The sequence below is a fragment of the Macaca mulatta genome, chromosome 20 (genome assembly GCF_049350105.2).
Source record: "Macaca mulatta isolate MMU2019108-1 chromosome 20, T2T-MMU8v2.0, whole genome shotgun sequence".
Lineage (NCBI taxonomy): Eukaryota > Metazoa > Chordata > Mammalia > Primates > Cercopithecidae > Macaca > Macaca mulatta.
The window spans coordinates 25,574,323-25,598,729 of record NC_133425.1 but is presented as its reverse complement, the minus strand read 5'-3'; the positions used below and the strand labels follow the sequence as shown (position 1 = coordinate 25,598,729).

Sequence of the window (24,407 nt, the reverse complement as noted above, 5' to 3'; positions counted from 1 at the left end):
AGTATCGCTAGCTTTAGCTAGATTAGTGAGTAACATCCAGAGCTATGCTACCGCCATAATTCCAGCAGCAGGTGCATGTGACGTCTTCCCTGATAGCCCCTGGGCCCACCAAGTCATTGTGCCCCTCAGTTCCCAGCCACCATGACCCAAAAAGAGTGTCAGAATTTCCCCTACTAGTGCCCAGATTTTCCTAATTATGATCATTGCTTGAGTTCCTGCTGGGAGCTAAGCAAAGTAAAGTACTTTACAAATATCATCTCCTGTATCCTCCTAGCTGAAAACTGAACCTCATAAAGGCTATATCACTTAGCCACAGCCACACATCTTCTCAATGCCAGAGTTGAGGTTTGGGGCTGAGCCAGTCTAACTTCAAATCCTGTGCCTTCCTCTTTGACCTCAGCAGGCTGCCTCCCTGCTGAGAGCCCTGACCCTCTGTCATGAATGATTCACATTAAAGAGCAGTTTGGGATGACAGAAAAAAAAAACAACTCATCAAATTTAAGAAAAGATAATGGTGATCTGGCAGTGCTGGGTGACTCTGAATTTAATGTCATAAGAACAAAATAGAACAATCAGATCTAATTTTTGTCAGTTCCCCATAGAGCATCTAGTCCAGCGCTTGGAAATGCCCATGACTTCAGAGGCCAGTAAAGAGACAGCAAGGAGTCAAGATTCTCTGCTGAAGAGAAACGAAAATACCTTTCTGTGGTCAAAGGTAGGTAAAGAGCAATCGGAAACATCCATCTCACACTAGAGAAAAGAGCACTGTCTAAACACACAGCTTTGCTGCCCTGCGATGGCTCCCAGAACGCCTCTGTGCCCCCTGATCCTGACTATGAGTTGGTGGAACCCATAGCCACAATCCCACTCCTCAGCTCAGAGACTCTCTTGAAACTTTGGACTCTGATGGGGTAATTACCACCAAAACAATGACCTGGTGCTGACCCACCTGACCCACTCCAGCACCCAGTTCTGTTCTTCCCATTTCATTTTGCTGAATGAATGATGCAAGCCATTCCTCTTGCACCAATTGTTTTCTGACCAATAGTTCTCAAAAGCTTCCAACCTGGTCTACTGGCCACTGGTTCTAACACTGAACCAGCTACTTCCCTGGCCCCTTGATGGAAATTGAGAAGGATTCATGGGAAACAGATGTTTAGCTCTTGCCTTGTTAGGTAAACTGAGTCAATTGGGAGGGGAAGTTCATTTGAATGGAGGAGAGTTGGCTTCCTTGTGAAAAACAAGGAATCTTAATGCATTATTTTTCTTCTACTCTCTCTCTCTCTTTCTCATGGAAGTGAGGATACATTATGACACAAATCCAGCCGGTCAGGTATGGTGTTGTGTTTATACCCTGAGGAGATACCCTTCACAAATATTTGCTTCTCCTGCCCAGGGCACCTGGTAGGATTGTCTCCATCTACTAAATCTCAGGCATGGCCATATGACCTGCTTTGACAAATGACATGTAGGAGGAAGTGATGTTTGTCACTCTAAGAGCAGGTGCATTTCCTGCCAAGCTTTCCTTTTCCTTGTCTTTGTGGTGGTAGAAGTCTGTGTTATAAGGGAGCCTCCCCCGGCATAGATCCCTGAATGCCTCTGTGGAGTAGTGCACTTCTGCTGTCACATGATAGATATGTTTTATGAGTGAGAAATTATTTAAAATTATGGAGGTTTTGTGGCGTTTGTTACTGCAACTGCCACAAAATGGTGGTATTGTTACACTTGCACAAGACATCCATAGTAAATAGTAATACAAGTAATGAAAAAATAAGAAAATAAATACTAGACTCTGTTGTATTATATATATACACATATATATGCACATATATATGTGTATATATGTGTAAATCGCATATACATGTTAGAGTCTGTTTTGAAGTTTCCAGGCAAGTTAATTGGGTCCAGAGTGGTGAATATTTGACCAGTGTTGTGCACAGGGACATACATGAAAGTCCCAAACCAAAAATCAAGATCTCCTTGTCCCCAGATGATCAGAACCACACTTCCTGAAGCCTTAAATTTGGTCTTCATGACAAAGAACAATCCCCTTCATTCTGAACTTCGTTCTGAAATTCTCCATCAGGATGTTATAAACATCATCATAGGATCTGCTTTTTTTTCCTGAGACCTTATTGTTTAAATCTTCTGGATGTCGCTGTTGATTTTTCTCTGTGTGATGTTTTTAGGACATTGGAGGTGCATGCTAAATAATAATTGCAGCAAGTATTAACATTAATTAGTTTTTCCAAGTGCTGTGATAAGCATTCAAAATTACTTATCTCACTTACTTCTTATAAATTTGGAGACCCTAGACTTCCACCTGCTCTCACAGATCATTATAGAAAGACCACATAGTCATCGTGGATTGTTGAGGGGAGCGTCTTATGTATCAGGATTTACATGCAGATGGCAGAGCTGAAAGGGTCTCGGGAGAATATCTTTTACAGCTGGGAACTCTGAAGTTTAGACAGAGGAGGGGGCTTGCCTAAGGTAACACAGCAACCTAGAGACCCAGGACTGACACTAGGTGTCCTGTCCTGCGGTTCACTTCACTTTTTCCAATAAACTTCATGGAATTGTCTGAAGACAGCTAGCAACATATGATATGTAAGATGAACAGTGTTAAAGAAGCTAGACAAAGCAGACATTTAGTAAATCGGAAGTCCCCACCTTAAACCAGGAATAATCTGCAGAGATGAAGGTCCCCACATGACAGCAAAGAAGCACAGAGAGCAAAAAGGAGCACAGAAATATATCCCAGCTCAGAGTCAAAGGAGCATGAGACCTGGTGAGGACAGCTGGGGACAAAGCCCTTGGCTCACTTAAGATTCTCTGATACGAGGCAGATTCCTAGGAGAAAAGACAACACCTGCATTTAACATGTATACATGGGAGTCAGGCATGGTATCTCATGCCTGTAATCCCAGCACTTTGGGAGGCTGAGGCAGGCGGATCACTTGAGGTCAAGAGTTCAAGACCTGGCCAACATGGTGAAACCCCGCCTCTACTAAAAATACAAAAGTTAGCCGGTTGGGGTGGTGGGGAGCTCTTGTAATCCCAGCTACTCAGGAGGCTGAGGCAGGAGAATCACTCGAACCCAGGAGGCAGAGGTTGCAGTGAGCCGAAATTGTGGCACTGCACTCCAGCCTGGGTGACAGAATGAGACTGTTGCAAAGGAAAATAATAATTAAAAAGTAATAAGAATAACTTTTTTACGTTGGAGTATTCAGAATGAAAACTCAAAGATACAGAAGAAGTTGTCCATTTTCATGCTTAGATTCAACAAAGGGTAGACAACCGAGTGGAAATAGGATTGGACATAAAGGGTCCAATGGAATGCCAATAGACTGAGTGGGGACAGGCAGCAAGGCCTCTCTGTCTAGATTTTTCTTGGCCTCTCTGAGCAGTGTTCCTTCCTTGTGAGTGTGGGACACGACCCTCTCTGGAATGGGAGTCTCATGATCTATAGTCAATGATTTCTTTATGGCTAGTACTTTACCCAGCAGGCCAGAATAATATTTTTAGAGTTCCTGGCTGACTTTCGGAAAGAGGGGTTCCGGTTTCTATGAACTGCCTTGGGGAAGAGGGCGGAAGGAAGGAAGGTAAGGAGGGAGGGAGGAAAAGAGGGAGGAAGGGAGGGAGGAAGGAAAGAAAGAGAGAAAGAGATGGGAGGGAAATTGAATGGAAAGAAAGGGAGAGAGGAAAAAGAAAGAGAGAAAGAAAGTATATGGGGTGGGGAGGAAGGAGGGAGAACAGAAAACAGAGAGGGAGGCAATAAAAGAGATTAGAGAAAGATCAAAGAGAGGGAGGGAAGATGAGAGGAGGGAGGAGGAGGGAGAGTGAGTGGGGCCCTCCACAGCTGCATGAAATCCTTGCGGTGAACCTAGGTTCTTGACCAGAGAGACTGGAGCTCTGGTCTCTCTGTGTGATCTTTGACATATTTAATATCTTTAAGCCAGTTTCCCCCTGGGTAAATAAACACAATAATATTGACCTCTCAGGGTCTGTTGTGAAGATTAAAAGGGACACCTTGTGAAAAAAAAAATTACTAGTTTCACTTGCCCTGTGAAGGTGGGCTTCCTGGAATCCTGCTCATCTTTGTCAGGAAAGCTTGTGGGAGGAGGCTGTGTTATCTGTGTGTAGACAGCCCTGAAATCTGCATATGGCTCTAGTAGTTGTCAGTCTCTGCTTGAGGTTTGCAGGGTAATTAAAGGCACAGTAGGCAGGTGTCATTAACTTGTTAACCTAAAGTTTTCGCCCCACTCCCCACCCCCACAGGAAGGGAGATTGCAAATGTGTTTGGAGGAACCAAGTCTGACTTAGAGTTTCCTTTCAATTATTTTCCCTGGAGCCTTGCACATTTGTTGGGCTCGTTATTAAAACTCAGGGTCTGCATTGTATTAATCCACCACACCTCTCCGGATGAACACAGTGGGTGCCAGTCTCCTTAAACTCAATGCTGCCTAAAGGAGATCCCTGACCTCCTGTCCACGTGGTTCCCTCCATTCCAGCTCTGGGATGCAGACAGTGTTTAACATTTCCAGCTAAATTGCTCAAGTTATGCAATTAGGCCTTCTGAGTAGAAGCTCTATTTTTCACATGCTTCTGGGGGCCATCAAAGCAAGGATTCTCTGAATGGCACTTTTGAAATTCGGAATGTAAGGCTGACAGTAATAACACTGGACGCATGCCTTCACACAATTGGCAGTGCCTGCATACACCTCAGCTCATTTATCACCAGGGCAATATGCATGGGGTATGGCTTTGTCCGCTGGATGCATAAGAATGCTGAGGCTCAAGAAGCTCAAATCGCTCGGCAGAGGGTGCCTGGTTAGTGAGTGGTACGGAAGGAGTCTCATGCGAGTCTTTGACCACTTAGCTGGGACCCCGTCTGTCTTAACCCACATGGTAGCTGTGGTACTTTCCACAGTGCCTGGCATATGAAATGTGCTCAGTAACTATTTATCATTCACTGTTTGCTTCTGGAGAAACAATAATTCATGCCATTATGTAATTCACACCTAAGAGTGTGTGGACATTTTCAATCCTGCTTATAAAGTGAAAACAAAGGCCTATCTAATCCTACTAATTCATCTCAGCTTATGGGATGATTTCAGGGTATGAGGACTGTGACATGGTAAAAAATATATATATACATATATATACACACACATATATATATACACACACACACATATATATATATATAGTCTTCTACCTCTTCCCTGCCATACGACTCCTAAAATTCTTAGGATCTCCAAAGTAATGTCTTTATGTATATTAATGAGAGGACTGGTGGCTGGCAGCCCCTAAGTAGCTTCAGGATGGGGCTGGTTACTGGAAAGACCAAGGCAGGATTGGAGGGTTGAACTTTCAGCCCCGCTTCCCAATCTTCAGCTGGGAGACGGCAGAAGATTAAGTTGATCACCAAGGGCCAATTATGCCTACATAATACAGCCTCCTTAAAAACCCAGAGGGCAGGGTTCAGGGGCTCATGAACAGCTGGACACGTGGAAGCTCTTGGAGGATGGTGCACCCAGGGAGGGCACGGAAGCTCCTTACTCCTTCCCACATGCTTTGCCCTGAGCACCTCTTCATCTGTATCCTTTGTAACATCCTTTATAACAAACCAGTAAACCTAAGTATTCCCCTGAGTTCTGTGAGCTGCTCCTGCAAATAATCAGACTTAAAGGAGGGGATTGTGAGAATCCCAATTTATAGGCAACCAGTTAGAGGCACAGGTAAAATGACCTGGGGCTTGAGCTCAGCCTCAAGCTGTGGAATCTGACGCTATCTCTAGGTCGAGGGTGTCAGAATGGAATTGGTGGCCGTGCAGTTGGTGTCCACTGCACAACTGATTGCTTGCTTGGTGTGTGGGGGACAACCCACATATAGGGTCACAGACCTCTTGTGGGTTGATCGTTGTGATGTGAAAGCAGAGGACAAACTGTGTTTTTCCACTCAAGGACACACACACACACACACACACACACACACAGGCACGCATTCCCCCCCGCCCCCCGGCAACCAGTACACATGCACACGGGCACATGTACTCACAGCTACATCATTCTCCTGATGACTTCCCAGCAGGTCCACCACTTTTCTCCCCACTCACCTTGCCTTCACCCACAGCAGCACTTCCCAGCCTTCTAGCTTTCCATCCCACCTTCCTAATATGTGTCATTACTTATAGGACTTACTGTATTTTTTTTTCAATATTTTCTTTAACTCACTTTTTAAACACATGACTACCTTTAGAAAATAAGGAAATAATAAGATAATAATAATTATGTCAATATCACAAGCAGAAGCCCAGAATCATTTGCCATAGATAAAAGGCAATCATAAAAATTCAATAAGATGAAAACAAAACAGTAGTCTCCAATTTTAGCTAGATAATCATTATTTCTCAAGGCTTCTTATCTCTGTTTTTTCTCAATAGGGGACATTAACAAAAGGCAGAGAGTTATAAGAGACGTAGTATGATCAACTAACACATTCTCCTTAAAGAATTGCAAGAAAAATGGAAAGAGAATGACTTTCTTGCTGCGAGATTCAATTTTTTTTTTTAATTTTTTATTTTTTAGACAGGGTCTCACTCCATCACCCAGGCTGGAGTGTGGTGGTGTGAACATAGCTCACTATAGCCTTGAACTGTTGGGCTCAAGCGATCCTCCCACCTCAGCTTCCCAACTAGCTGAAACTACGGGTATGCACCACCACACCTGGCTAATTTTTTTTTTAAATTTTTAATAGAGATGGGGGTCTCACTGTGTTGCCCAGGCTGGTCTCAAACTCCCGGGATCCTCTCAAGGCCTAGGATCCTCTCACCTGGGCCTCCCAAATTGCTAGGATTCCAGGCATGAACCACTGCACCAAGCTGGGATTCAATGTTGTCGAATGCTGTGTCCTAGTACCACTTAAAACTGTGTCACACACACAACCACACACATATTCAGTGTTGCATGTTCCATGCAGGTAAATGGTGGCCTAGAGGAAGAATTACGTCCCAACTCCTTTAAGTAACATTCCAAGAGTTGTGCTCTATGGTCGACAATCTATCCTTTTTCATGTTGCCACCTGGGCCTGCCATTGGTTCTAGACTATTACAGACTGAATTGCTTCCTCCCTAACATTCATGTGTTGAAGTTTGTTCCTACATTCATTTGTTGTGATTGTATTTGGAGACACGGCCTTTAAAGTGGTAATTAAGTTCAAATGAGGTCATTAGGCTATGCCGGAATTCAATCTGAACAGTGTCCTTACAGAAGAGGAAATGAAGACACAGACACCCAAAGGGAAGAGGATGGAAAGACACAAGGATAAAGCAGTGATGTGACAGCCTAGAGAAAGTTCTCAGGAAATGCCAGCCCTGCCGACACCTTGATCTTGGACTTCCAGGCTCTGTGGCGCTGCCACTGCTCAGGTGGTTGCCTCACACCTGGTTGGAGCAGGAGTCATGCCTCTCCTCAAGCAATGCTCTGAGTGCCCTCATCACCAGACGTTTTCAAACCATGCACAAAAGTAGAATTTCCACTTTTGCCCAAATCCTGCAGTCTGTTCCGCCACTCATGGTCCATTATCACCGCCTTCTACCTTTGGCTTCTCATCATGAACTTCTTGAGTCCAAGGTCCAGATCTTACTCATATAATAGGAGTTCAGCAAATGAATCTTTGATAAGATTGAATTAAGTACAAGGAATTAAAATGAACTGACTGGAAACTGAAGGAAATGAGTAATAGCTGAGAAAACAGGGCTTTGGAGACGAGATCCCGGCTTGCATTCTGTCTCTTTCATTTGCCAGCTGTGTGACCTGGGTGACTTCTTAAGCACTCTGGGCTCTCTCATCTTCTTACCTGGAAAGCAGGGTTAATAACAGCATCCTTCAAGGCTGTTTTAAGGATTAAACTAGATAAGGGAGACTTCCTGGGCAAGACACCAACTGCCAAATGACTACCTTCCCTTTCCACCAACTTCCCACTGGAATATTCATGAACATATACACACACCAATAAATGAAAGGTTGCTGCAGTCTTGGGAACAAAATAGTACTGATCGAAATCTTCTGGGCCCTCGAGGAATTTTCACTAACCAAAGAAAGGAAGAATCCCTGATGCAGAAAAATAAGGCCAGGCACTTCTGCTACAACTTCTGACCTACAGGGGCTTAGAGACGAGAACCCTGTGTCAGCCAGAGGCAGGAAGGCTTCTCCATCATGCAAGAACTCTGTGAGGAGGTGCTCATGGCAACTTAGCCCTCCATTGCCCTAATTACCCAATGAGCACTTCCTACGCTTATGCAGGACTACAATGCCCAGTGGTGGAACATAGCAATCACATGCATTCTCTCAAGCAGGAAACCACAGAAACAGGTAAATCAAGGCAGCTACAGCTTTTTACTCTTTTTTTTTTTTTTTTGCAAGAAAGGAATGAAGAGGAAACATATTGTACTAGTTAACAGCACAGACTTCAGCACCAGTTTGCTTACATTTAAATTTTGACTTAGACACTTACTAGTTGTACGATGTTGGATGAATTAGAGTGACTCATTTCTTCATCTGTCAAATGGGAATACTAAGAGTACTAATCTCAGAGGGTTACTGTGCAGATTAAATGAATGTAAAAGGCTTTGGAATAGTGCCTAGCACCCCAGTAAGTATTGCGTAATGTTTACACACATACACACACACACACACATATATATTTCTCAACATGAAGCTGAGATAGGAAATTCCTCCTGAGTCTTAAAGAGCCACACTGGCTAAACATCTTCCAAGATGCCAAAAATCTGGTTCAGAGTGGTAAATCTCACTGATATAAGAGACAGGTTCTAACAGCAATCAGAAGTGAAGTGAAGGGTCCACAAGTAAATAAAGAAGGGAAATAAAGATGAATCTACAAACACTAACATAGACAAACAGCAGAACTGAGTAAAACTTTTTCCTGGGCCGGGTACCGTGGCTCATGCCTGGAATCCTAGCACTTTGGGAGGCCGAGACAGGTGGACCACCTGAGGTCAGGAGTTCGAGACCAGCCTGGCCAACATGGTGAAACCCTGTCTCTACTAAAAATACAAAAATTAGTTGGGTGTGGTGGTGAGCGCCTGTAATCCCAGCTACTCAGGAGGCTGAGGCAGGAGAATCGCTTGAACCTGTGAGGCGGAGGTTGCAGTGAGCGGAGATCATGCCGCTGCACTCCAGCCTGGGCAACAGAGTGAGACTCTGTCTCACAAAATAATAATTAATAATAATTCCTGTCCTTACATGAGGAAATATAAGCACAGCCAAAACTTGTGCAGCAAGAAAGAAGGCTACAGAAATTGTAAGACACAGGTAGAATATGCCTATGGAGAAGATACTATAGACAACAAGGGTAATTTTTTGAAAGTGAATGTTTTATGGTCTCCATAAAGTTTCAAAAATGTAATTTTGATGTAATATAAAATAAAGCTGAAATGATTAAAAAAAAGACTGAAATGAATAAATAGTTGTTTGTGGTAAGCTAGATTGTGTAGAAAACAAATAAAATAAAGAGAGTTAAAATATGCATTAAATGTGGTCAAGGAAAAGGTCAGCTTCAACGCGTGAAAATATAACCCATGTCAGAGAAAACTTGGGATGTTATAAAAGTACAGGAAAACAGCAAAGAAGATGAAACTGTTAAGAGAGATGGAAAATTCGTGAAGAGCAGTTGTTCTTTCTTTTTTTGAGACGGAGTCTCGCTCTGTCGCCCAGGCTGGAGTGCAGTGGCCGGGTCTCAGCTCACTGCAAGCTCCGCCTCCCGGGTTTACGCCATTCTCCTGCCTCAGCCTCCTGAGTAGCTGGGACCACAGGCGCCCGCCACCTCGCCCGTCTAGTTTTTTGTATTTTTTTAGTAGAGATGGGGTTTCACCATGTTAGCCAGGATGGTCTCGATCTCCTGACTTCGTGATCCGCCCGTCTCGGCCTCCCAAAGTGCTGGGATTACAGGCTTGAGCCACCGTGCCCGGCCGAAGAATAGTTGTTCTTAAAGAAGGTGTCGGACATACCAAAAAAATCAACCATCAAAGGCTTAGGAAAAGCGAGTAGTGAACAAGATAGACATGGTGCCTACATTAGCAGAGCTCAGAATTTAATGTGGAGAATCCTGGGAATCAGGTAAAATCCACCAGTGTGGACAGTCTACACTGGTGAGCCTGCTCATTTTCCGCCTTCTTATGTACTGCGAGTTCTAGTGCTACATTCAACTAAATTAGTATTTCCCAAACCAACTCCCAAGGGATAATGTTTTCAATATGTTCTGGCTCTTCTGGGCAAAAGCAGTTCTTTTGTCAAATAAGTACAGGCAAGAATATATTAAATTAAACTAAAGAAGAATTCTTTACTCCAGAACGTTAATGCTAAGATGCATTATGAATTCAAAAGACAGTGATATCATGCTGCCTTTTTAAATTCAGAAAGGGTAGAGGTCAATTTTTTTCTCATACTTTTCCCCATGATGCTACCCCCTGCCTTTCTTTTTCCTCTCTTGTAACAGCTACTGACATCTCTCAGACACAGCTGAGAAATGCCACGGTAGACCCTGAGCAAGCAAATGCCAGGATCGTAATATGTCAGGCTCTCTAGATGTGTTCTTAGTGCTACACCCACAGCCTTTAGAGCAGGTTGATACACAAATTACACAGTCGCATGGGCTCTTAGTGTCTTTTGCAGAATCATGGTTGCACAGACGACTGTCAGTCTCCCAGGAGAGCGTTGAGATTTGTAGACTAGTCAGCAGTCAATCCTTTCCTGGGTCTTAAGTGTCTCAGTTTACCTTCCCTGCCACTCTGGTGCCGGAAACCACAGGACATGATAAAGCTCTGGGTCCCAGCTTCCATCAGATGGTATCCTTTAATGGGACATGGATGACTGACAATGTGGTCCTACAACATCACATCTGCCTGAGTAAGCAGCCTGCTTCCTACCAGAATCCAAGCATCATCCTAACCCGGAAATGCCCCCTGCCTGGCCGCATCCAGTGGACTAGACTCCTGGAATGTTGAAATGGATGTGTATCCCTAGCTTGCCCATCCCTAATCTAGATCCCTTCTATTTTTTTTAACTTACATGTACCATGTTATTCATAAGAGACATAATAAAGGAAAGGGAGGAAGAGCCAGATGAAAAGATGCATGGGACAAGGTCTGGAAAGGACCCAAGTGCAGGAGCTTCCATCTCCATGTAGTTGGGGTGCATGATCCTGGCACTCAGATGTGTTCACCAACCCAGAAGCTATGCCAACATTCATAGTTCGGGGATATTTGTAAAGCCTTCATCACATAGGAAATATCAATTATTATTTCCACTACCAGCCCCTCTCCCCTCTCCAGAGAATGGGGGTGTGAGGCTGAAAGCTCCACGGCTTCCCCCTTTTCCTCCCCTTCTCTCTTCCTGCGCAGTGGTCCCTTGGCTACTCCTTGAAGCTCTTGCAGAATCAAGTAACAGCTCTGATGAAAGATTTGTCAATGGAGAAATCAGACTCACCAGAGGTACAAACATGAGGCCTAAAGCCACTGCTGGGTGTCTTTATCCACACAACGCAGTGAACCCACTATTCCAAAATCGAGCAGAAAATTCTGAGACCAGACTGCCTGGGTTGGGATTCCAGCGACACCACTTACCAGCTGTGTGATTTGTGGCTATTTGTCAAACTTCTCTGTGCCTCAATTTTTTATTCTGCAAAATATGGCTAGTAATGATTCATGGAGGATCCTAGCTGAAGATAGTGAAACTGGTTAAGAGGTTTTTGCATTCATCCAGATAAATGCTAGTAAGGGCCTGGGCTGAGGTAGTGGCAGGGAGGATGAAGAGGGGGAGGCAGAATTTGAAAGTTATTTGGGAGGATTAATGGCACAATTTGGGGACTAATTAATCATGGAAGGTGGGGGTGCAAGAAGGGGGGGGTTTAAAGTATAGCTTCTCAATTTTTTACTAGCATAGCTGAGTGAACGTAGATGCTATTAACCGAGCCAGTTCATAAGGGAAGATTGTAATTGCTGCGCAAGTTGCAGAGAGGCTCCCTGGTAATGATTGCTTATCTCTTTTCCTTCTCATCATTACACTGTGGTTACAATTCTCACATGAGGAAGCTGTGTTTGATGCCTGACATCTGGGACCTCACTTAATCCCCACTAGAACGTCATGATGTGAATGTCTTCCTATTATTCCTATAATGTAACAGAGTCACTGAGCCTCAGAGAGGTAAAGCAACTTGCCCCAGATCACACAGCAGCTAGGCTGGGATTTCAACTCAACAAGAGTGGCTTCCCCATGCTATTAGCCTTCCAGTATTCAACATGTTTCTTCAAACAACTCTACCAGAGAGATATGACAGATTTCATCATCTGTGCAATCCTCCTGCATGAAAGGATTCAGATTCTTCTACACAATTTTTATTTGAAACCCTCCATGAATAGATTGTAGAATTTGTCCTAGCTATTGTAAAGTTGCTTTGCCATAGCGTGCACTTGTCACAGCTGCTTTACAAATCTCTGTGGGTGCATTATGCTTGCACAGTGCGGTTTCCATGTCTAATTATAATGTTGAAAGCTACTACATGCACAGGTAGGTAGGTATACAGATATTGAGAACATACAGCAATACCATTTTAACATAAAAGTGCTTGTGCTTTAGAAGAAGAATAGCAACTTTTTAACTCTTGGGTACTATTTGTTTTGCTGATAGCTGAGTGAAATTGGGGGGGTGTTAGAAAGCTGTGAATAATGTTTAATATTAATATTATAGGTTACCTGGGAAAAGGGATTTAAGTGTAAAATGATACTGCCAAAATCCAGCAAAAGGCTGAAAGTTCAAACCACTCTAAATATTGATTTGACTCAATTGTGCAATTGAAAACATTCCTATTTCCCAGGAGAAGAGTCATTCCTGAGGAAAACTGTGAAAACGGAATGTAAAAAGGAAAGAGAAGAAAAAGTCACACTGCAGATCTACACTGAACAGTTTGCTTTCATCTTTTGGGAAATTTATTTCCATCTCCCAAAAAAGAGAGCTGCAAATAATGATTCTCCTGATGTAACCATCCCAGTTGGATCATGTTAAAAAGCTTTTAGGAGGAAAGCAGTAAGTAAATTCAACTGTTCAGATGCATTTGGATGTAATCCTAAAGCGGTAGCCCGGGTAATCGCCAAGTCATCAACAACTAAAAGGATTGTGACTATAAGATGCGGACAACGGAGAAATAATGGATGTTAAAGAGGTCGGGAAACAGAAATGATTGCATTCAACCGCCACATAGCTTTAAAGCTGATGACAGGAGAATGGACGCTCCATTTTACAACTACTGAAATACACACACACGCACACACACACACACACAGAGAGAGAGAAATGCCAGCTACTGAAATACACACACACACACACACACACACACACACAGAGAAAGAGAGAGAGAGAAATGCCAGCATCAGTTTTATTATGTAGGTGGTTAAACAGTCACTCTCTTTTCCAATGTTTTGAAATAGACAAGGACTTTGATCTTTGACTAATTTCAGAGTTAAAGTGGAGGGATAGCTTTCTTTCTTCTCTGTCAACATTCAGTCTGGGAGGGTTTGATGCTGGGGTGTGAAAGGTTTCAGAACCCTGGAGGCAGGATGCTGGAACATAAGGCAGGCGGGGGACACAGAATGTCTATCTGTGATCTTAAAGGATTTTTGAATAACAGCCAGTTCTGCTTCTTCAGCCAAGCTTTTGCTGCTTGCCAGGAACAATTATGCTTCAGTAGATCAGTGATTCTTCCAGTGTGGTCCATAAGGTCTGCTACCTACATCATAATGACCTGCATTATAATGCAGACTCCCAGGCCCAGACCCACTGAAGCAGACTCTCTCAAGATTGGGCAAGGATTCTTAAGCCATTGTCCATGGAGAACGACCATGATGCTTAATGTGATCAGAGATCATGCTTTGACTGGGACAGTCTTAAATTGCAGACTTGTTAAAGTATTATGATAGAAACTCTTGGGTGCTATTGGCTCAGAGTCCAATATTGCAGTCCATGGGCCCAATGTGGCCGTCATTTGTTTTTGTGAATAAGGTTTTATTGAAACACAACCACGCTCATTTATTTTTTTCTATGTCTCGACAGCCAAGTTGAATAGTTGCCACAGAGACTTCATGGCCTGCAAAATCTAAAATATTTACTATCTGGCCTTTCACAGAAGAAGTTTCCTTCCTTCTGATGTAGACCAATGGCTCCCATTGTTTCAGTGCATCAGAATCACCTACAGGCTTTGGGGGTTTTCTTTCGTTGGTTTGTTTTTTTGTTTTTGTTTTGTTTTTTTTTTTGTTTTGTTTTTTTTGAGACGGAGTCTCGCTTTGTCGCCCAGGCTGGAGTGCAGTGGCCGGATCTCAGCTCACTGCAAGCTCCGCCTCCCGGGTTCACGCCATTCTCCTGCCTCAGCCTCCCGAGTAGCTGGGACTACAGGCGCCGCCACCTCGCCCGGCTAGTTTTTTGTATTTTTAGTAGAGACGGGGTTTCACCATATTAGCCAGGATGGTCTCGATCTCCTGACCTCGTGATCCGCCCGTCTCGGCCTCCCAAAGTGCTGGGATTACAGGCTTGAGCCACTGCGCCCGGCCTCGTTGGTTTGTTTTTTAATGTTACTTCTGCAGACCCATTCCCTGAGATTCTGAATCGACTGGCCTAGAGTAGGGCTGGAATAAAGGAATCTTTTAAAATGATGTTTATGTAATTCTATTTTGAAAATTTATTATTTATTATTATTATTATTTTTAAAGACATAGCCTCAGTCTGTTGCCCAAGCTGGAGTGCAGGGCATGATCGTAGCTCACTGCAGCCTTGACTCCTGGGCTCAGTCGATCCTCCCAGCTCAGCCTCCGGAGCAGCTGGAACCACAGGCATGCACCACCACACTTGGCTGATTTTTTAAAAATGCTTTTATAGAGACGAGGTCTCACTGTGTTGCCCAGACTGCTCTAAAACCCCTGTCTCAAGTGATCCTCCCACCTCGGCCTCCCAAAATAGTGGGATTATAGGCATGAATCACCCTGCCTAGCCTGTTTCGGTGCTTCCAGCATGTAGCCAGGATGAAGACCACAGCTGTGAAGGAGAAGCACTAGCTTCATAAGCTCACCTCCCCTGAGCTGAGTGTGCTCAGTGTACTTGGGCAGCCTAGGTAGTTTGCATCTCAGCTGCTTATCTTTAAAACAGAGACACCAATAGTGACCATGTTGGGTGAGGTAATATGAAAATTAGGGACAGTGTATGTATACCTCTTAAGGCAGTGCTTAGCATACAGTAAGTATAAATAAATGGTGACGATGATGAAGATGACAGTGACAACTATGTTAAGGGTAATACTTATGACTTCTATAACGCAACTGAACAAACATTGATTAAGCACCAGCTGTGTGTCCTGGAAGTGGGAACCTGAGGTAAATGTGATGAACACCCCACGAGTGTTCACAGTCAAGTAAGACAAACAGAGACACAGAAAGATACTGACAGCAGGCCAAACGCGGTGGCTCACGCCTGTAATCCCTGCACTTTGGGAGGCAGAGGCGGGTGGATCACCTGAGGTCAAGGGTTCAAGACCAGCCTGGCCAATGTGATGAAACCCCATCTCTACTAAAAATACAAAAAATTGGCTGGGCGTGTTGGCATGCACCTGTAATCCCAGCTACTCAGGAGGCTGAGGCAGGAGAATCGCTTGAACACAGGAAGCAGAGGTTGCAGTGAGCAGAGATCACGCCACTGCACTCCAGCCTGGGCAACGAGAGACAAGAGTAAAACTCCGTCTCGAAAAAGAAAAAGAAAGATACTGACAGCAATAGGAAAGAAAAATGAGCCTCCAAATATGGACAGACAAGTCAAAGAGGGAGAGAATCTAATTTCCGGTAAATAGACACAAACATGTTCAACTTCAGTAATAATCAGAGAAATAAAAACTAAAACTTCAATGAGACATTTTCTCCCAGTAAATATGCAGACTGTAAAAACACTGGAAACATTCTGCTTTCATGGAAGTGTTGTTTCTGCAGGCTTTTTACAGGGCAAATTGGTAGATTAAAATCTGTACTCTTCAGATCCTCTATTTCCCATTTAGGTATCTAGTCTACAGAAATATATCTGCACTAAGAGACCAGTATAAGAACATTCACTGAGACGTTGTTGCAATGATAAAAACCATCTAAATATCCATAAGATGGAGAATGGCTAACTAAATCACCATGCAATTCTATGTAATTCAGTGCTGAAGTTTTTTGAAATGGAGAATATATATAGGTATAAAATGTCCATGAGTTGAATTGAACTCATGGACATAGAGAGTAGAAGCATGGTTACCAGGGGATGGGAAGGGTAGTGGAAGGGTGTGGGGAGCTGGAGATGGTTAATGAGTACAAAAAGATGGAAAGAATGAATAAGACCTACTATTTTATAGAATGACAGGGTGACTCTAGTCAATAACGACATAGTTGTATGTTTCAAAATAACTAAAGTAGTGTAATTGGATTGTTTGTAACACAAAGGATAAATGATTGAGGGAATGGATACCCCACTCTGCATGATGTGGTTATTACACATTGCATGCTGGTATCAAAACATCTCGTGCACACCATAAATATATACACCTACTATGCACCCACAACAAATAAAAATAAAATAAAATGGACAGCTGTCCTAAGTATTTCATGGAGAAGTTGCAAATCCTAATAGAAAATGTAACAACACATAGATAAAAAAGCACACATACACACACTCAAAATAAAACTTTGCATTTTTATTTCTATATATGTAAATAAATTCCCAGGCAAGATCACTTCTGGCAGGAAACGATAGATTTAGAGTGTAATGGACATCTTCACTTTACCTATGCTTAATAATATGAATGTATTCATGTACTTCTTATATACATTTTTTAAAAGAAAAGAAACAGGACAGTAATTTAATAGGGTGCGCATTGTTATAGAAGTGTATGTAAAGTATGACGGCAGTACCCAAAAGAAGGTGCAGAATTCTGCTGTGGTGAGATGGATAAAAAGCGATGTCAAATGGAGATAAGGTAAAAGGTGTTGCCTTATCTCTGATGTCACCAAGATCAGGCAATGCTGAGCTAGACCTTGAAGGAAGAACCATTGGAGAAGTGGATGCTGTCATCCTAGGTAGAGAGGGACCATGAGCAGAGGCTCAAGGGCGTGGGCATGCAGGCATTCATTCACTCAACATTTGGGAAATGCCTACTCTGAGTTCAGGACCCTTCTATGCGCTTGCAGTACAGATGTGACGGCTATAGGCTCAGGTGCCCTTGTGATTTTATTCTAGTCTGTCTAGATAGACAGTATACAAATCAGCAAGTAAAATGCACAGTGTGATGACAAGTGTTATTGGGGACAATAATGCAGGGAAGGTGGAAAGAATATGCTGCTTGGGAATAGGGTTCTCCTTCTTTAGTTGAGTCATAGAACGCATCATGAGTGGAGAGCTGAAGGAGCTGAGAACTCACCACAGGGACAATTGGGGAAGAGCATTCCAGGCACTGGGATGGCAGATCCAGAGGCTGTGCTTCACTTAGCTGAGGGACAGTGAGGAGGACCATGTGGATGGAGCAGAGGAAGCCAGAGGAGAGTAGCAGGAGAGGGGTTAGAGAGTGAGTGGGGCTGGGACACATCCATATCATGTAAGGCTTTGGGAAATACACGAAGGACTTTGACTCTTCTGAGAGATAGGGAGAGTCATTGGAGGCTTTTGACCAGGGAAGTGGCCTGATCTGTTATATGCTTAGAAAGATCCCTCTGGCTACTCTGCTGAGAAAAGACCCTAGAGGCAAGACTGGAAGCACTGGGGCAATTGAACATGTGGGAGGCAGGCCACCAGATCTGAGAAAACAGCATGTCAGTATCATGTGGACCACTCTTGTGCCCCTTCTTCAAGTAGCAGCACCCTAATTCCCTTTGATAGATCCATCTAGCACGTTTGCAGGGGCCAGGGTAATGGCGCCAATGAAAGGCGATATACCACATACCTAGGTATCTGAAAATTATAAAGCAATCCAACAAACTGCTCAGTGAAACATATACTCTCCTCCTATGTTCATAATGGCCTGGAAGGTCAAGTTTAGATTTAGAATCGTCTATTTCTCAGATTTATTTGCCAAAATTGGCAGCATGGGAAGACCTGGCTCCTAACTTATGGTTCTTAAATCCCAACCCTCTGTCTGCCCCCACTTCTCTTCCTACTCCCAGTTCTGTCTCTTACTCTGAGTGGTTTTTTCCACGTGTGTGAGTACAACACAACACTCACAGTGAAGATCAGTGGACAATAAATAGGCTTTATATTCCTTAAACATTAGCACACAGCCTCTCCTTAGGAGAAGAGGTCCAAGAAAGAGGCAACTTGAGTAGAGAAGTCTGGAGTCTATGCAAGCAACATGAAGGTCCAGAGGAAGGGTTCAGATCCTGGAAGGTATGTACCCTTGGCCTGTGGCCTCCTTATCTCGTGGAAAGGCACGTGGCAGCTGAAGGACTAGAGTGGAGACCTCCTGAGGTATATGGCGCGAGACAAGAATGCTCTGTGCATGGGCTTAAGAATGTCACTGTTCTTCCTACTCAAGTGGGCCGAGCTTAGAACATTGCCTTTTACCCAAGGGAAGTGAGATACCTTGATTGGTACCCACACCAAGAAGTCACACAACGGGAGGGTTTCTATTAATTTAAGTCATGGAGGGATTGAAGGAAAAGTCTTGGAGCTGGTTCATGTTGGTCACCAGGTCTTAAAGACATTGTCTCTTCATTCCTATTTCCTGGATTTCCATCCAGTTATCCAGTTCCAGTTCTTTCTCAGGACCTCTTTGTTCAGTTTCTCCTTACATTCTATGAGCTCTTCCCAATGCTTTCTTTTTAAGGCTTTCCTTTTGTTCTAGATAGTTTCTGTGTCTGCAGCCAAGAAACCCTACAACACACAGATTATGTTACAAAGCATTTTGTATGCCACTTTTGAGCACCTGAACTTTAGTCTGCAGAAAACTGGAAGCTTTTAAACAGGGGAGTGACGTGGCTTGATTAATATATCTGGAGAGACAAGAAAGATGGAATGCATAGGAAAAAAGTACACCTAATTTCCCTTTCTCTCTCGGAACTTCAATCAGTGGCTTAAATGGAGGCATCTATGATAAGGTAAAGTTGAACTTCAAGAAAGAAAAAACAAAAATCCAGGGCAGGTGGGTGAGAAAAACACCAGGAGATCTGATACAGACAAATGAGCTCAATTTCAGGCAAGACTAACCATCAAGGCTGGATCCCAGGAAATACAGAGTGGGCAGGGTCACATCTAACCCTAGTTCAGTTCTAGAAGGCATTATAAACAGATGGTTTTTGAGCAGGGAGAAACCAACAGAAATTCATTATGACCAAGTCATGCCAAACTCCTGTCAGCCCTAGCTTCCCCAAATCCATGAATAGACATGCTCAGCTGCAGTGTGTATATTGAGTGCCTTGGCCTCACCAGCCAGTGTTATCTCAACGGGGCTGATATAAATTTGGTACACATGTCCTGATTCTACTCAGTTGTAGCTTTTCTATAACTCTAACTTTACCTGGCCTCCTAGTCTCTTGCTAAAATCAATATCTCAGTCCACCTGTATGAATCCTTGAACAACTGTTTATTTCTCGCAAGGTTTTCCACTTAGAGGCTGCTTCCCTTGGAGAGACAGACTTTCAGTGAACACCTGCTGTCTTTACCTACCCAGTATCCACACTTCTTATGCGGATAACAGCCCTGTATTTGGCTTGGAGAAAGGACTCTTCCTGTACTCACAGTTCCCATAATTAGTCATGGGGAGTTGACTTGACTGTCAGCTCCAAGGTGTCATCTTTATCATAGGAACAAGGAGATACCACCAAGAGATTTAAGTATGTACCTAGGAACGCAGAGTCAATGGCAGGATAATGTGATCAGTTGCGCATTAGGAAAGCATCCCTCTGGCTGCAGTGTGAGGGAGAGATTGCATGCGAGAAGACCAATTGGGATACCCTTGAGAGTTCCGATGAAAGAAATGGGATTTTAAACTAGGGTATTGGCAGGAGATAGAAGAGAAGTAGACAGACTCAAGTGACTTTTAAAATTACAATCCATAGGTGAGTGGTTAATTATATGTGGGAGACTGAGGGAGAAAGAATCATCACAAATGATTCCTAAGTTTGTGTTTTGTGCAAAAGAAGGGATATTGTTGATTTCACCGATAGAGGTAGCTCTGAAAGAGAACCAGCTTTAGCCAAGGGATTTGTGAAGAGAACAGCTTCAGTTTGGGATATTTTGAAACATCTAAGAGGAATTATTTAGAGGTAGTTGGGTGTAAAAATATGGAACACTGAGGATGTGTCTGGGCTGGAGAAGTTAGTTTACCAGTCCATGTATAGATGATAACTCTGAAGTCAAACACTCTCAAAGTATCAGCGAGGAGAGAAGAAAGAGGTAGAGACCAAGCCAATAATTGCCACGTCTACATTTCCTTTGACAACTGTCTCTTTCCACTTCACATTTACAACACTGGTTTTCTTCCTTCTGAGAATGTAACCCACTCATGGCTTGTTCCTACCTAAACCAAATTGTACCACTGCTAATTTCTGGGGATTGTGATTTGAGTTCATTAAAATTGTTCACAGCACAGTTATATCAATGTCTTTCATAGAGATGGTCAAAGAGATATGGGCAGATGATGAGGTTAAAATCAGTTTTTTGTTTCTTTTTTCTCTTTTCAGATGGGATCTCACTCAGTTGCCCAGGCTGGAGTGCAGTGGGGCGATCATGACTCACTGCAGCATCTGCCTCCTGGGCTCAAGTGATCCTCCCACCTCACCTTCCCAAGTAGCTGGGACTACAGGTGCACACCACCACACCCAGCTAATTATTATTATTATTATCATTATTATTATTATTTTGTAGTTATGTAGTCTTGCTGTTTTGCCCAGGCTGGTCTTGAACTCACATCAGTGTTTTTTTTTTTTTTTTTCTTAATCAGTTCTCCTTATGGAGACAACAAACATCTGTAATCTAAAACCTTCACTCCATGCTGGTGAGACCCCCCCCCCCACCCCTGCCACTTCATGGAGCACCTCCAGTTTTAGGGATTACACATTAACAAAGAAATGGATGAACTAGAATATGTCTTTTGGACAAGGGTCCAGGACAGAGAGCAACTTGGAAGCCATGTGGAATGGGGAAAAGGGTAATTTGGGGTATTCTCAAGGGGTCTGGAAAGAGAAAGGAAAGCCGACTTGCTCTGTATGGCACATAGCATAAGAGCGGGATCCATGACTTGCACCTTCTCAGGCCAGCACAGGCCTAGCACAAAGTGGGCTTCAGTCACTGTGTATTGAATGACTGACTGTAGATGATGGTGAATGTAAGGCGCTGTGGTCAGGCTTCGGTGGTAGATGCCGAAGAGGCCATTCAGGCATCCACACCGACAGCTCCCTTAAATGCTGCCTCGGTCACTGGGCATCTGCAGTGATGCCCACCATATATGGTGAGAACCCACTATACTCTTGCCCTGATAATTGTGATGCCCATTACCCTGCCTTCATCTAGTTGCTCTCTTGCTCTGTCCTCCTCCCAGGAACCTGTGGATGTCAGAGCCTGAGAGCAGAGACTCCAGGAAGATCCTGGAGAAAAAGCAATCAGAGGTGAGACTCTCTCATTTATTGCAGTCCACATGGACTTTCCTGGGGTCACCCAGGGCCTGAAATCTGATCGTGGAACTTCAATTGCAGATTGTGGAGGCGTGGACTGGGAGAATATTGGTTAAGCAATACTATATGCAAAGTGTTCTCTTACCAACCACATTTCCTTTCTTTGTTCACATAATCCTGACTACGCCCCAGCCTTCATACTATCTTTGGAGATGAGGGACTTGAGGCTCTGAGAGGATAGGATCACCCAGCTTGCAAGCAATGCAGCATGAAGTGAAATCCAAGCCTGCTCAATTATACAGCCTCCCTCCCTCCCTCCCTCCCTTCCTTCCTTCCTTCCTTCCATCCCTCCTTCTTTCCTTTCTTCTCTCTCTCTCTTTTTCTTTCTTTCTTATGGTCTCACTCTGTTGCCCAGTCTGGAGCACAGGGGCATGATCATGGATAACTGCAGCCCCAAACTTCTGTGCTCAAGCAAGCTTCCCACCTCAGTTTCACAAGCAGCTGGAATTACAAGTGCACCATCACACCCGGCTAATATATATTTTGTTTTGTTTTCCTTTTTTTTTTTTTTGAGACAGAGTCTCACTCTGTCACCCATGCTGGAGTACAGTGGAGTGATCTCAGCTCACTGCAATCTCCACCTCCCGGGTTCAAGCAATTCTGCCTCAGCCTCCCGAGTAGCTGGGATTACAGGCGCCCACCACCAGGCCGAGCTAATGTTTGTATTTTTAGTAGAGACAGGGTTTCACCATGTTGGCCAGGCTGGTCTTGAACTCCTGACCTCAGGTGATCCGCCTGCCTTGGCCTCCCAAAATGCTGAGATTACAGGCGTGATCCACCATGCCCAGCCTGCTAGACCCACCATGCCCTGCCTGCTAATATATATTTTGTTAGAAACGGGAATCGTACTATGTTGCCCAGGCTGGTCTCAAACTCCTGAGCTCAAGCAGTCCTTCTACCATGGCCTCCCCAAATGCTGGGATTAGAGGTGTGAGCCACTGCACCCAGACACCTGTATTCTTTCCACTTACCTTCGCAGTCTGACGCTCAGATCTTAATGAGTGGGTCCCACCTCATATACACCTTCCCATGGATGTAAAGAGAATGCCTGAGCGAGGGCCACGTTTTCCTAATTTACTATAAGAATACTTTCGGCCTGAATCTGAATCAGTCTTAAAACCACGCCTCCCTCTTTCTGCTGGGCCCTGCGGCTGGTATATCAGGCCAGAGGCTCCTATTGACATGCTTTCTAAATGATCCTTCTTCCCTTTTGGTTTTTTAATTTGGGACCAATTTGTGCCTCTCTGCTTGATTAGGATCTAACACTTGCCTAGTCAAAATAAGTGCAATGATAATCAAGCTTGCCTTTGGAGTGGAGTGTGTTTCAGTGTGTGCCAGCTTTTCCCCGCCCCCTCCCTGGCTGGAATACAAATGTCCTCCTAGAACAAGCTAAGTCACACAAGGATTTTAAGCTTATTCCAATAGAAATGAGTCAGAGCCGGGAGCCTCGTCCCGGCCCACAGGAGTGTAAGCTGGGATCCTTCCTGGTGCCATATTTCTGGGAGCTACTGAATGATCTGTATCCATCTCTTTCTCTGGTTCTTCCTGGGGTGGAGAGTGGCAGGGCCATGTGCCTGGATTTCAGCTTCAGCTCCTCTGCTCACCCTTGCTATATAAAATCACTTCTCAACCCAGCAACATGCCCAAGGCAGGCAGTCCCGCTCTGAATGGAGCCTTGGCTGGACCCACAGCCACCTCAGTAACATCCATAGCCATGGTTTTACCCAGTGTCTGCTCTGTCGATGCCCATCTCCACACTAGGTACTTTACATAAATCCAATACTTTCATTCTCTCAACAATTCTATCCTTCACAAATATTTCTTTTGCATGTCCTACGTGCTAGGCAATGTCTGAGGAATGCGGCAATGAATACAGCAGACAAAACCCCCTGCTTTTATGGAGCTCATGTTTTTTGGTGGAGGAAGGATCTCTTTAAACAGGCACTATTATCTTCTTTTTAAAGGGGAAAAATAAGACTTAAAGAGTTTTCATAACTTGGAGTCTGACATAGCTGGTATGTAGAAGAGATGAAATTCAAGCTCGGGTTTCTAAGACTCAAGGCCATATTTGTTCTATGAACTGATACCATTTCCGGCAGATGCCAGATCTCACTCCTAGAATTCTTATGGTTGAAGGGAGTGAGACTCAACCTAGGTGAGTAGGTGTATGGTGCCTCGGTGAGTACAGCCAGCAAGTTCCCAGGAGAAGTACAAAACTGGTTCTGATGGGCTCTACAGGTCTTACTTAATTGGGTTATAGAAGGATAAAAAGCGTAATATTTCTAATAATTACAAATATGACTACCTGCTATGCACCAGCCATGGCTCCAGGTGCTTTGCACTGATTTATTTGCAGCTCATCATTAATCTAGGAATATAAACAATTTTAGCATTATTTTTTTCTCTTTTTTAGAGACGGTGTCTCACCTGGTGCCTGGGCTAGAGTGCAATGGCACAATCATAGCTCACTGAAGCCTCTAACTTCTGAGCTTAAGTGATCTTCCTACCTTCGCCTCCAGAGTTGCTGAGACTACAGGTATGTACCACCACACCCAGCTATTTCCTTTTTTATAGGTGAAGACGCTAAGGGATTGAGTATTTATGTAACTCTCGCAAAATCATGGAGCTAGAGATGGGCAGAGCTAGGATGTGAACC

General features: G+C 43.9%; 1 protein-coding gene and 1 long non-coding RNA gene across 4 annotated transcripts in view; one reads left to right on the top strand and one right to left on the bottom strand.

Annotated features, from left to right (window-relative positions):
- HS3ST4 (heparan sulfate-glucosamine 3-sulfotransferase 4) overlaps positions 1 to 24,407 on the bottom strand; it is a 441,443-nt gene that overhangs the window by 78,206 nt on the left and 338,830 nt on the right. The window lies entirely within an intron of this gene.
- LOC114674443 (uncharacterized) overlaps positions 1 to 24,407 on the top strand; it is a 103,588-nt gene that overhangs the window by 1,129 nt on the left and 78,052 nt on the right. For 2 of the 3 annotated variants that reach the window (XR_013411733.1, XR_013411735.1), the window contains exons 2-3: positions 593 to 715; positions 24,165 to 24,287. This is a non-coding gene — a long non-coding RNA (uncharacterized LOC114674443). Of the gene's footprint in view, positions 1 to 592; positions 716 to 21,618; positions 21,686 to 24,164; positions 24,288 to 24,407 lie in introns of all 3 variants that reach the window. The other variant, XR_013411734.1, reaches the window with a different exon arrangement.